The following is a 15,122-nucleotide window of genomic DNA, read 5'->3' as shown; positions in this document are numbered from 1 at the left end:
CGTATTGTGTTCCACAGATTAAGACCTGGAGATAAGTTTGCAATAAATTGTACTGGCCAAAGGGTACATAAAGGGACAAAGAGGACATAAATTTATGTATTTATCACTACTATTCTTCTAGTACTGATGATTCAGCCAGCCTGGTACTTCACTGCATAAACCTTGCACAAATGCACAGACTCATATTAATCTATTTCTAGATGTCCAAGAACCTGATCTAGTCGATCAAACCTAGCATTGTAGTTATTGAAGAAAGTTATCTCCAGAGAGTGACCCAATGACACATCTGAAAATTCTATCTCAGGGTGAAATGCATAATTTTCTGGAGGTCTCTGTTTCTCTCCGCTGATTACGAAGGGGGTTAAGGCTGAAAAGCTCAAGCTTTGGCACGAAAGTTTAAATGTGAATATGAATATATGGTGCCTACTTGTAAATGCTCTTGGGCATAAATGCAAAGCATGGGATTTAATCCGCAATTAAGACATGTAAATTTAGTAGAGGGATTCAGCTGACCATTCACAGGTACCAAGTGCACGCTAAAATGCATGTCTGTCTTCAATGGCAGCTGGATACCAGACAAGATTTACTAGGACATTGTACATTGTGCTAAATAAGTATCTAGTGTACAGGTAACTGGGCATCCCATTGTTTATATCCAGGATTTTAAATGAGCACCAGCTGTTTGAGCTCCCAGTATGGTCAATAGAGATTTACTGCAAGTTTTAGTTACCAACGCATCCAGGTTGTTTTAGGTGCTGAAAATTTTCAGCTGCTTGGCTTCTATATCTCCAAAAGAGCGTCTCCAAAAGGGAGATGCCATCCCCTCAGCTGCTTGGCTTCTATATCTCCAAAAGAACATCTCCAAAAGGGATATGTCATCCCCTGGACGTATTTAAAAAACCTGTAGACGTGGTACTTCAGAGCATGCTCTAGTGCCTGAGAGTATTGGTTTGTGGGTGGGTGTCATGTGGTGGGGTGTTGTGTGTGCTGTTGGTTTGGTTGTTTGTTTTTGTGGGGTTTTTTTTTGTTTGTTTTGTTTTCTTTTTGTGGTTGGACTCGATGATCTCAGAGGTCCCTTTCAACCATGATGATTCTGTGATTCTGTGAAAGTCCATCAATCCTGGACAGAAATTCAGCTGTTGAGCACTTAGTTGCTTCATTCAGTTACCCACACTTGAGAAGGTGGAGGTTCTCTAATACCTTAGAGTATCCTAAATTGCCTCCAGCTCAGTCCAGCATGGATCTCTGATAAACCTGTCAGCCCACTGTAAATATTTCAGATACCAGAGGACATCTCAAATGACATGATGTTTGAAGGTTGGACAAGTGACTCAGGACTCAAATACCACATATATTGGTGAAGTGAATTGGGCTACAGGGACAGGGCATGAACTACTGGTCTATGTTGGCCCAAGAACAAATTAGTATCAGCTACACTCAATGTAGATCAATAATGAGAAGAAAGTTCCTAGCCATTTGGGAAGAACAGATTCTAGAACCCCTGGGAAGGAATGTATGAGGAAAAATCTTCCTGCTTCTCTGGTGAGACTTGACATGACAAAAGTGATGTGACACGGATCTGCTACACCTGACTCTTCTCTTTCTGTACTCCTAAGAAGTGCTAGATGTAAGCTGGTGAATCAGAAATTTGGGGCTTCTTGCACAGTGAAGGGTGTCTTCTGTTTCTAATGCAGCATAAAGTGCTTCCAGCACCTCTCAGGACCGAGAATCAGGGTTTCAGTTTGGCTTTGGGACACCCAACAAAGAGTTACCCAGGCAGAGAGGTGACTTGTTAAATGTCTTGCAAAGGGCCTGTGGCAAAGCCATAAGTTACGTGGCAATCCCTTTTGTCCCAGTCATAGTATAATTCTTGTTTGAATGAGTTACAACTAAATTTAACCAGGCTTGAGTTACACTATTAAAGACACCGAACTTCTTCATTTAACTCCCCATTTATCATGCAGGTCAAAGCCTGCACATTATTGTTTGACCATGTCACTGGGGGCATTCAAGACAAGAAATCCAATGTGAACTTGAGTTCCCAGTGTAATTGGGTTTTTGAGTTGTACATTCTTTTGTCTGTATGTCTCAGAAGTGCTCATGTGAGACCTTTGCTCAGAATAGACTGATCTGGAAATTTTTGTTGGGGCATATACCTTTTTTCAAAAGTTACTCTATATTTGGATCTTACCGCAGATGAAAATATAAGAGCTTTTTTTTCATTACATCTTTCTCATTTCGTTTCTTATAATAATTCTGTTTCTGAACTGCAAATGAGATGTACCTGAGCTCTTAAGTATCTTAAATATATTTTGATTTTTTACATTAGGTGTAGATACAGACTAAACTACATGAAGAATGAAAGAAGTGATATCTGGCAAGATAAGTGGAATTAGGCCAATTTACACTAGATGAGAATCTTCTGTCTCTCCTTAATGCCCTTTCCTCCTCAGTTACATATAGAAGCTTCCCATAAAGACAGTTATCAGTCTTAAAAGTAAAATAAAAAAAAAAAAAGGAAAAATCTGGCTGTAGTTAGCTGTGCCTGAACTCTTTGAATCTTTATGACACAGATAAAAGAAAACAGTAGTTAGGGTGTGTCAGCTTGCAGGGAGGAAAACTACATTTAATGTATTGTCCTTATTTAATTTAGCTAACTTTCCCACTCTGACTTCAAAATGAGTTGGCTTGATGGATGGAGAGGGAGAATAATATATTGCTTACCTACTGCTCTGAAACAGAAGCACTGATAAACTTGGCAGCTCTTCTGAAAGGAATTGTGATTAATACTTCGGGCTAGAGGATAAAGCAATGGATAATTTCACAGAAACTCAACAGCTGAAGGAAAGTTATAGTTAGAGACAAACATAGTCTCATTAGTATTTCTGTTTGTGTAACGTAATTTGGTCCAGTGAATCGATACATAAAGGCATACATAGAATAGTAAGCATTATTTATGGAGATGATTTATTTATATATATTTTACCCTCCTTCGGTGTTCAGAAAGCTGTCTTCAAAATCTTACACTTTTTCCACAAATCCACTGATAGCTAACAATCATTTATCAACAATAACAGAAGAGCTTTTATTTTGTATTGTGTATTAATTTGTATTATGTATTTAAAATCTGTTTTCTTCCTTATTTCAGGTATGTTTCTCAGTTTACAGCATTTCTGGTTTCTAAATAGACAATTGATTTTCAGAAGTCATATCGGTGGTGTGAGTGTTCATGTCTTTGAAGTAAAATAAGACAGTTTGTCTGATGTTCTTATTTAAGATTCCAGTGTAATCGACCTATCCAGCAGAATACAGAGTCAAAGCAACAAAAAGAGTTAAAAAGGCCATCTTCAGAGTTAAACTAACTTATTTATCACATACAATCACAAAATAATTTTGGTTGGAAGCGGTCTCTGCAGGTCATCTATCCCAACCTGTTCAAAGCAGAGCTTATAAAAATCATGTTGCTCACATCATCATCTGGAGAATAAAATGTCCATGCACAGAATTGATATGATTTCACCACAACAGATCATTTGATAGATATGAATTAGCAATCCAAACACCTAACTTAAATACATGTCTGGAGTACTGCAAAATGCTTCTGAGTCTACCCTAAACTCATCACTTTACACACCTCTGTTGTCAGTAGGGAAAGACAGACAGTAGCAGAGAAAGGTTTAGCTCAAGTGAAACATATAAAATACCATGGGAATTGGAAATGTCTGACACAGGAATGTCACAACCAAGACTCCTGACAGCCTTGTGTCTCAAAGGAAGAAAGACTCTGCCAATAGTAGTTTTGAACCAAACTCTGATGCTCCTGAGAAACACAGAGCTCTACCTGCATGGAGCATCCCTGAGCTTTTTGGAAATGGGTCTTTTAGTGGAGACATATGAAAGAAATATCCTTCTGAACAATGTGCAAATAAAGCTTTAGCTGCGTTTTCACCAACAGAAATTTATGCTTTGCATACGGTCTTTCCTTTATTCAGAAAACAGATGGAGAATGATACGATGTTAAAAAAATGAGTTTATGCCCTAACATAAAATCTACAGACATAACATTTACAGATACTAAGTACTTGTCTTTAAATCTTACTTAAGACAAATTTTAAGATCTTTATTTAAAGGTGAAGGATAAAAAAAAAAAGAGTTGCTTGCATGAACCATGTTTGCTATTAACTGCTGTACTCATTTATTAGCATTTTTAAAATATAGCACTATTGTGTTTATTTACAGTTTATTTATAAGTGTAAATATTTATAATTTATTGATACAAATATTTACAAATTAATTTATTTATAGTTACTATATTTATAATGCACTAGGATCTGGAAAACCAAATTCATAAAAGTACAGTTTCTAGTTGTTAACTGCTAGTACAGATTTTAAAGTATGTGCCAAAAAGTTTACAATTTAACCATAGTCAAGACAAAACTCTAGTTACCTTTCTCAAGATGTTTGAAATGAAATGGGAATTTTAAAATTATTTTTTCTACATGTTGTGAAAAATCTCATTGGAATAATTTATGGGGAAAATAAAATTAAGTAATTTAACTACTGATGAGAATTCTCCTTAGTCCTGGAGTGCAGTTAGTTCAAATATCACATCAGAATTATTTAGCTAAACTATTACAGTATTACAGATATTGTACAGTAAAATATTCCTTAATATTTTTACTAAATATAAGAGGAAACAAAAGGGAAATTTCACCTATGGAATAAGCCACTTTGTCAAATATTCAATTGCTCCATTATGTTTCCTAAATGCAGGTGTCAAATATTATCTGAGATGCCCTCAGGTTTGCTACTGTCCTCCAAATGGGTGAAAATTAATTAATTATTAATGCTAAAATTACTTTGACTAGTTCTTCTACAATGTTCTGATTACAGAGAAACTGAAAGCTGATTTAAGCTCATATCCTCCCATGTTGATTAACTGATTTTTAAACAAAAATATCTGTAGACATTCCTTTATTCTTCCCCTCTCCTTTTTATGTGCAGGACTTGGAACACTCTTAAAACCACATTGGTTGAAATCTAAAGTGGTTTTGCTAGTTTGATACCCATACCAGGACACTTACAGCAATTTTTTTTAGAGTATTATAGTGCCAGTGAGGTATCCATATCATCCTGAGTTACTATATTTATAATGCACTAGGATCTGGAAAACCAAATTCATAAAAGTACAGTTTCTAGTTGTTAACTGCTAGTACAGATTTTAAAGTATGTGCCAAAAAGTTTACAATTTAACCATAGTCAAGACAAAACTCTAGTTACCTTTCTCAAGATGTTTGAAATGAAATGGGAATTTTAAAATTATTTTTTCTACATGTTGTGAAAAATCTCATTGGAATAATTTATGGGGAAAATAAAATTAAGTAATTTAACTACTGATGTTTTGTTAGAGTTTTTCAACAATTCATTATTAATTATTAATGCAAAAATTACTTTGACCAGTTCTGCTACAATGTTCTGATTACAGAGAAACTGAAAGCTGATTTAAGCTCATATCCTCCCATGTTGATTTTTAAACAAAAATACCTGTAGACATTCCTTTATTCTTCCCCTCTCCTCATTATGTGCAGGACTTGGAACACTCTTAAAGCCACATTGTTTGAAATCTAATGTGGTTTTGCTAGTTTCATACCCTTACCAGGACAATTACAGCAATTTTTTTTGGAGTTTGATTTAAGCTCATATCCTCCCATGTTGATTAACTGATTTTTAAACAAAAATATCTGTAGACATTCCTTTATTCTTCCCCTCTCCTTTTTATGTGCAGGACTTGGAACACTCTTAAAACCACATTGGTTGAAATCTAAAGTGGTTTTGCTAGTTTGATACCCATACCAGGACACTTACAGCAATTTTTTTTAGAGTATTATAGTGCCAGTGAGGTATCCATATCATCCTCCATGTAATCTTTCCAAGTTGGACATTCTTAAGGTCCTATTGTCTATTATCCTATTGATTTTATTTTCAAATCAACTCTATCAGAACTTAAGAATCTGCTTTGAAAGATCAACAGTCTGCTGGTCAGCAGTCAGCAGTCTATCCTGTCTTGTGCTCTCTGTCTGGCCATGGCCAGAAGTTCCAAGAAAAGGTGGAAAAGCCAGATGATTATACAAATATAACACAACACTTCTATGCTGTCTTTTAATTAGCCCACCATCTTTGAAGACATACATAATGTTCTACATTTCCATACTAAGGAACAACAGCGCATACTTGATTCAATCTTAAATTTTTTAAAATTGTTGTTTTGCTGATATTTTTGGTTTACTCAAGAAGGGTAATGAAATCTGAAGGTTATAGACAGGTATTTGTATGAAAATCAGATGATCTTACAGTTCACTTTGAAATATGCAAACAACATCTTGCCCAATATCAAAGGCTATAGAAAAGGCAGCACATTTTTCTAATATCTCTTTAGGGAAACTTTGCCCTACACTTCTATTAGGTGCTATCATTCAGAGGCATAATTTCAGCTAACATTGTTATGCTGATTATAGTCAGGTTTATGTTTCGATCTCACCTGACCCTAGGGAATTAATTTCTGATTCAATTAAATGACTAGGTGACATTCAGTCTGAATTTTTTCCCGAAGTTAAACTCTGAGAAAGCATAGTTCATTTGAGATATTGCTACCATCTACCTCCTGAACAACGCTGCAACACCTTGAGGAGAACTTTATAAAGCTGGACATAGAGGTTTCTAACCTTGAGATTGTCATTGTCCACCTTGAGGAGAACTTTATAAAGCTGGACATCGAGGTTTCTAACCTTGAGATTGTCATTGAAATGCTCTTTGGGATCTTATGAGGTGACACCCCCAAAAATCTCACTCTATCATCCTCTTATTTACCAAATGTGTGCCCAGTGTTATTTCCCAAGGAGAATGAGTCTGCTATTTTTACCTTGATTGTGTCTGGGCTGCTTATAATTACTTAGCTCAAAGATAAACCTGTTGCTCATGACAGCAACTCGGGAAAACCCTATCTGTATTTCTTAGCAACATAAGATGCCCCAGGCACTCAAGATTTCAGTCAAAAGTGTCTTATGAGACCTAATGCTTCGCCAGTGCACATGTGAATCTTTGCCAAACACTTTTGACACAGCTTGGGACCTGCTCCCCTGTCTAAATATAAAGAACCAGCAAACTCTAAGGACTTCTACTCTTAGTCCTTCACAGACTACCTTGTTTGCATGATTTTGAACTGAAGTAGCAGGTGGTATATTGTGTAAAATCTGAGCATGTCTCAAGAAATTAAAGATGTGTTCCTTGTCCTCCTTCAACCATAAGGTTTTGAGCCTGCTTCCTTGGAGCATGTATAACACAATTACTGGCCTGAGAGCAGGAGGAAGACCTCCACCTCTTCTAGGAGTATGAAACTATATAAAAAGCATAAAGGGAACTGCAGGGAGTTCAGGGAGAATGAGAGGGAGAATGAGTCTTCTGAAGGTTAATCAGATTTTGTATCCTGCTTGTAATCTGCAGCAGCTGGATAGTAGGAAGGACAGTGGGGTCATCTGAAATGACACTAAGTGCCCATGTGTGGGCAACTGAACCAAACCCTGGGAGTTTACATGTAAAATGCTTTACATCTGCATTTGTCATCCTCACCACCCTTTGTAGCTGATATAGAGGCCCTTCTAGGTGACTATTAGACTAACTAGAACTAGATGTTTGGCCAGATGAATCCAACTGAAAATGCTACAGCAGCAAGAGCAAGAACAGAGTAAAAACTCTTCTACCCTCAAATGTTAGAGTTAAGCTCTTTTATTCCTCACCTTCTGGATTCAAGGGCTATGAATTCTTGGATGCTCAAGATTTGGTTTTGACTGAAACACCAGGAAGCAATTCCATCTTTTTACTGGGTGATTAGAACACTTGTCCTGAAGAGAGGAAGTGTAGCTTCAAACTCCACATCTGGATGGCCCAAATGTCCCTTTACTCAGATGAATATGTTTGTCAACACATGAAGAGAAACTCTCGGGCTCCGAATTCTACTTTCTCAGTGGGATTTAACTTCAATTTTAAAATATGTGTCTCGGGCACAAATATTCATGCTGTCTCTTCTGGTTTTCCTCTATTCCTTCAGTATCTCCTCTTTGTTTAGTCTGCATTAGGTATTCACATCAGCTGGTAGTCATCCCAGTTTCAGCACCTAATTCTCTCTATTCCAGGTATAGGTGTTGGCATGTCAGAAAAATTAAACCTCTCTACTGAATATTTAATGCTTCAGAAAATTCATACTTTGTTTAGCCACCTGAGTAAGAAGTTCTGTTGTCATTAAGTTCAGATTCCAATCATAGTCTTCATCACTTTCCTTTTTTGATGGCCTGTGCTCACTTCTGCAGAACAAGTAGCACATTCTTACTGTAGGTACGTAACTACCCGCAGGAACTTCAAAGATAAATTAAGCACATGTTAATCCATGATTATCAGCCACAAATTTTCAAAAATCAGTGCAGATGCCAAAATGTCATGACAGCCCTAAAAATGAGATTTTTATTTTTTTAAAACTGAAGTGTTTTTTCTAGTTTTTCCTTGTTCTACTTTGGGGTTTTTTTGTGTGTGTGTGTGTTTTTGGTTTTGGCTTTTTTTGTGCCCTAGGGGTGTTTCAGGGTTTTTACATTTATTGTTATTTTTTTTTTTTTACCCAGCAGCCTTAAAACTTTAAAAATAATGTTAGAGAAATAAATCAATACTGACTTTTTTAGGTAAGGTATTGATTTTCGGAGGTGAAGCTTTGAGAAAATCAGGTCTATCAGAAAATAAAATAGTGAATGAAGGTTGTACTGTGCGAGGCCGGAATTTACTGCTGATTTTGGTAGGTTTTGTATGAAGTCATTACTATCCTTGCATTTCATTCCTTATTTAAAAATGGGGACAATAGCTCTTCCTTACTTCAAATGAGTTTTCTGAGATTAAGTTAATTAATGTCTGTGAGGTCATCTCTTTTAATGGAGCATGGGAGACTTACAACAGAACTTTTGAATTACTTAAAGCATTAAGAGTAGAATGAGAGTGTAAAATGCTCATTATCATTCAAGCTCTATGTCAGAAATTGTTTGATTATTGCTTGTGTTATTCCAAGTGCCGGGTTACTTTTCTCTCACCTTTCCCCTGCAATTCACTGGGGTTTGTGTGCTTTTTCAAGATATTAGGCATTAATCAGCCTGAGGAAGGATCTCAAAATCTGATCATGTTCCTTTCTACCTGAATGCTGTATAGCTGTCTAAATTCACCTCGTCCAAGGGCAAGGAGTTACCTTCCTTCTTGCTAACTCTAAATGTCTGCCAAAGAACTGAAAAGAAGGAATAAATTCAGCTAAGTCATTCCCATTTTTATTGAACATTGCCAAGCTTTAAAAAATAATTTAAAAGTATGTTGTTTTCAGCTGAAAAAGGTATTTAATCACAAACTGAGATTTAAACATATACTGAGCTACTATTTATATTTATGAAATTCAGGTGCATGTTTTGCTGAAAAGGCTTTTATTTAAGCAAGAGCTTAAATACAAACTTATGTGCAAGACCTCAGCTCAGGGCAGAGACTAAACAAATGCCTGAATAAACACATGCTTGAATTTAGGCATATGCTTTAATTTTAAAATGGAAATATCGTTAAGAATAAACACATTTTAAACACAACATACCTTGGTAAAAGAGGACTTTGGAACACACTTCTACTTGACAACTGAAAGAGCTTTTCCTTTTGTTTACAATGGCACAAGTCTGACAGTTTGGGCAGGTAATCTCTATTATAAGTGTGTGAAATAAAGACATGGAGTGAAAATTTTGACAGATGTAGAAGACAATCCTCTAATCAATCAAGAGTGAAGCTGTTTTGTCCATGTCCATAGAGCAACTATGGCTAAAATAATTATTAATAATGATGCGATAGAGACAGTAATAATAATAATAATAATAATAATAATAATAATAATAATAATAATAGAAGAAGAAATCCCACCAAATGGCAATGCCGCTTTCAGTTTATGCCATCCATTTTTATTTCATGTGCACTATGGAAAATTCACTGATTTCCAGTCCATTAAAACACATTTCAGAGCTGTGTTGTTTGAAGTTACTTTACTTCAGAAACAGCTCTTTTCAATTAACTCTGAAACCTCTTTCAACAGCCTTTCATAAATAGGCCAACATCAATGGCATGCTCTGAGTCAGTATGTATCTCTAATGGAAATGCACAATGGGCCACGCTCCATGCCTCCGGGGAGAACATCTTCCATTTCAGACAGATTCAATGAGAAGTTTTGCCAGCTATTCTGGGTCTCTCACTTTTTTGTCTCAGGTTTAGCTCATAGCTGATCAATGGCTGTGCTTTTTAATTACACTGTACGGTCCCGTAATGATTTGTCACTCATTGAACCTGGGTGTTCTTTTTAGTCAGCACAGGGTAAAAGCAAGGAAGGAAAAAGAAAGTAACATTAACCCTCTAAAAGGCAAGCGGTTGGGATTAGTTCCCCTAACACGTTCTACTATTTTGCTTGGCAGCTGTTTGCAAGGAAAAGGGGGGAAGCAAAAGTTAGAATTCAAGACTAAAGGAATTTTTCAAAACTCATGACTTGCAGTGAGTTTTTTTCAGTTAACCAAAATGAATTGAGACTCTAGTTTATGTTTTGAAGTAGCATTTTATATTAATATTCCAACAACAATAATAATAAATATTTATTTGCCACGCGTGCGGCTCACAGACTAGATTTTCTGGAAACTCAGAGTAAACTTCTCACCCTCTGCTTCAAACAGCAGCATATCAACAAAAAACAGGGTGTATTAGCAAAGGCACAATCACACCTATGTCTGTCTAAACATCTATTAGATTTACTGCGTCCACACTTTTGGGTAGAGCATGGGCAATTCGTGGCTACCTGTGTCTGGATTGTTTTGCACATCTGGAAATCCATTAAACTTCGTCTGCATTATACAGTGGAGCACAATGAAGAAATTCCCAAGTTAAAGCAGATTTGAGCTGGTAAGTCCTCACACTACATCCCACTTTTCTCCAGCTTGTCACACGTCCCCAACCCTTCGGAAGAGGTGTGCATTTAACCGTTTTGAAAATATACCCTTGGGGCTTCAGGTTCTTATGTCAGTCTCTAAATGTGATCTTTTTTTCCTCTTAAAAATAGCCTTTCAACAGCCTTTTGGGACTTTAATGTGAAAAATTATGTACTTAATTCTTAGCCAGATGAATACAGGTAGACTGGGAGTCAGCACTAGGTTTCTAAGTGGCAGAGGAATTAAATTCTAGAGCAACTTCCCCCTGATAAGAGTAAAAGAAGCAGAAAATTTTACGTTTAAGTGCATGACCTGTTTATAAAAGGTGTTAGACGATGTGATACACTGCCAGAGCATGAGCTTAGAGCTGTTGATCTGGGAGCAGAATCTTTTTCAGATCTTGGCTTCTATGAAATTCAGAAAAAAGCCTTTTAAAATAAATGCCTGGGTGCAGATATAGAAATCCCAGTTTCAGCTCTCATTTTGAAAATTCTTCCTCTTCAAAGACCCATTATCTGACAATACAGCGTGGATATCTTTCTGCTCTATTCTTTGCAAATGTACTGTGTCTGACACATTCAAAATGAAGTAATATCAGCTGAGTGATTTCACTGCTCTGGATCTCTAATTTTCATTCTAACACTTTTCTTGTCTTTTCATTTCTAAACTCTCACAGATAATGATGGTCAAACATTAAGCCCAGCGCAATCCCAGTTTCTGATTGCACATCTAACTTTACACTGTGATGGTAATGACAATCCTAATGGTGGATAGATTAGTGTTTCAGATTTCATCTTGCAGACAGATGGACCACTGGAAACTGGGAAACTTTAAATTTTACCAATTCAGAAAGCCTCCAGGTAAAGATCACAAAATACCTCTTTTAGAAACATTTGCTTGTCCATAGGAGACATGGCAAGGAAGGAAGAATGCTGATCAATGACTTCTAAAACTTCATTTCCAATTTCATTTTAAGGTATGGGCTTTTAATTGAGATGTAGATTTTAACAGCTATAGAAGAAAATAGATAAGAAAATGAAAGAAGCATAAAATAAGATGCAATTTACATAAAAATTTAAAAAATTGTCTGAAGAGTTTTATGAAGGAAAATATTTTGATTTTTTAAAGTAATTTTTGTCAGCAATACTTTTAACTCAAAGAAAGTTTTCTATCTCTATAATTCAGTTTTTACAGGATTTCCCCGTGGTTGTTAGTTCATTTAGTCACTGTTTTCTCCCAGATTATACAAGTGTATTTACCTAAATGGAAGAAGAAATTTTTCAGTGCCGGCTAAACTCTTGAATTACGATCCATGTCACTAGTTGTTTTTCTTTTTTTTTTTTTTTTCTGTTGTTGGTGTTTGTTTTGTTATTTTCTTTTTTTTTTTTTTTTCAGTTGTTGGTGCTTTTTTGTTTTTCCTGGCCCCAGAGTTTTTGCGCTTTCTTCTTTCCCAACTTTCTTATCCCTGTCCATGCCTCTAGTGCATAGAACGAGTGCCTAAGAGTGCCTACAGATAGTGTCACACTTCTAGGAAATGTAAGAAATTAGTTTTGACCAAGTCAAGCTTTCCATTTCCTGGTGAAATGCTCTAATTAGTTTGCAAATAGCTTGCTATTAACTAGTTTGCAAATCTCAAATATCCTTAAATGTCAAACTCAATTCAAGGGGAATGGTGCACAGAGTAGATCTTTGAACAACCTCTTTGATCATCCATGGAAAATGAGTGGTGAAAGTTGAGGGACCTGTGTTTTGAGGCAGAGCTTGTGGATTGCTTACCTGGACTTGGCCACATAAATCTAACCTGTGCTGTACTTATATCCTTTGAGGGATCTGAATCTAAATAATTTCAATGAACTTTCAGATATAACATAAATAACACTCCAGCACTCACTATAATTCAGCTGTAGCCATTATGAATCAAATATATCCCTCCAGGCGATGCATTTACCCCAGAGATGTAGTTGGCCTACAGTTGCTGAAGCTGTGTTAGTCTGAATACATCAGGCTTACATGGGGGAGTGTACACATAAGTAGTTTTGCATGCAAATGGATAAATAAGTTGAAAAAAAGTATTCTGTTTAAAATCCAATAATTTGGACACATCACACCACATTTTTATAGAACTCACATGCTCTTTGGTCTCATAAGTTGATTTTTTTCTTTTTTTTTTCTCTAATTTGGTTCATGATCAAATTGTAAAGTAAAATAACAGTATCTTTCATCTAGATCCCAAACCATCAAAGCCCATCAAAAATCATTCAGAACAATGTACTAAACTGAGAACACATTTAAGCTTATACTTAATCCTAAAGGCATGCCTCAATTTTACTAATTTCTATGGAATTTAATCACAGACTTAAATGTAAATCAAGCACATTATTAAGTGCTTTCATGAGTTATTTTCATGAGACGCATCATTAAAATTAAGTATAGATTTTAGTTTCAAAAGATGGGGAAAAATCAGATGTCTAATTTTATCTATGTAGTTCCAACGATATACATGGCTTTCTGTGGTATTTCAGCCAAGCTGAATGTGAATGTTTACTGAATTGGGGTCCAGGTCCTTCTCAGTTTAGGGGCTAAAGAGGAGAGGGAATGTCTCATAGTGGAACTCTGTGAAATTCCTGATTCCCATCCCATTAGTACTCACAGAAATGCAAATAATGTGTTCCATGGGAAGTTCTTTTAACTTTTAACTACAGTTCTCATAATTTTTATTGCACAAATACATACTTGTTCAGGCAGCTTCTTCATTTTAATTTTACTCTTTTCTCATCTATTAATACTCACAATCTAAAGCTTGTCAGGATCATCTCTTCTGCTAAAGCCACCTAGGACAACTTTGGAACTGGTTGCTGTGTAAGTGAATGTGGATATTCATCATGAAGGCTCGTTGTTAAAGCTAAGAGGTTTTATTCATTGCTCCGTAGAAATTCATACCCTCACACACAATCATTAAACATTCCAAGCAGTCCTCAAAAAATCAGTGGGCCTTTTTCAGTGTATTAAATTAAATTCACTGTTGCTACTACTAACACTGCTGCTGCTGCTGCTGCTATTTGTAGTGGTGCTTGTTACTGCTGCTGATAATAATGACTATAATGAAAACATAAAAAATGGAAGTTTCAGGTTCTACTTCTAATCCAGAACTGTATTGAGGTCAGCATTTAGCAAAACAGAGAATGAGTGGAAGGAAGACATACAAAGACCAACCTAAAGAGACATTGCAAGACAGAGGGAAGGCATATATAATCCTTAAATCAGAGGCACATATATTCCGTAAATCAGTAGAATATCTAACCCTGATTAATGAGCTTATGTATTTAAAGAACAGTCCTGTAAAAAGTCAAGCAAGAACCTGCATCAGAACATTTTATGTATTTTAGGGTGTTGAGTTTGAATCAACACTTTCTGATTAGATGTGAATGAAAACCAGCATTATATTCCTGGTATGCTTTCCTAAATACTGTACATAAAGAGCATTAGACATAAAAAATGTCCTTGAAGTAGAACTGTCAGTTCCACTGTGTAAGCTGTGCATTTTACGAGACCATCCAGGGTTTGGCCAGCAATGAGATTTTTTCATCGTGAAGGAGCTCACATTTAGTTAGCAACATGTCTGCATTTCCCCATATGGTTCCTTCCAAGGTGTTGTGTCATATACAATGATGTCACATTCTAGAAGAAGAAGGAAAAAAGGCCCCAAGCTGTTTTCTTCTTTTTTTTTTTTTTTTAAAGCTTCACTGATTATGTGGTAGCTTTAAGCAGCCTGCTCATCTCTAACGTGCAGTTGGTTATCTGCTCTCCTTAATTTGAGCTTGCATGTATTCACACGGCTTTAAAAGAAAAAGAACCACATTTTTTATCAGAGATCCAATGTTTATCTCTCCAAATTTTCAGTCCAGTGTATTTCCACTGGCTTCTGAAGTGTGAGATTTTAAAGGGTGCAGTGTAATAGTTTACATCTTTATCCAAGCTGCTATATTTACATGCCTCGTAAACCTGTGGTGCTTAAGGCTTTCAGCAGCATTGCTTTGATTTCATTTGTGGTTTTATAATTATTGTTTTATTCTCAGGCATATTATTCTTGGAAGG

Source organism: Calidris pugnax, unplaced genomic scaffold, assembly GCF_001431845.1.
Source record: "Calidris pugnax isolate Ruff unplaced genomic scaffold, ASM143184v1 scaffold73, whole genome shotgun sequence".
Taxonomy (NCBI): Eukaryota; Metazoa; Chordata; class Aves; order Charadriiformes; family Scolopacidae; genus Calidris; species Calidris pugnax.
This window is presented reverse-complemented; position numbering follows the sequence as displayed.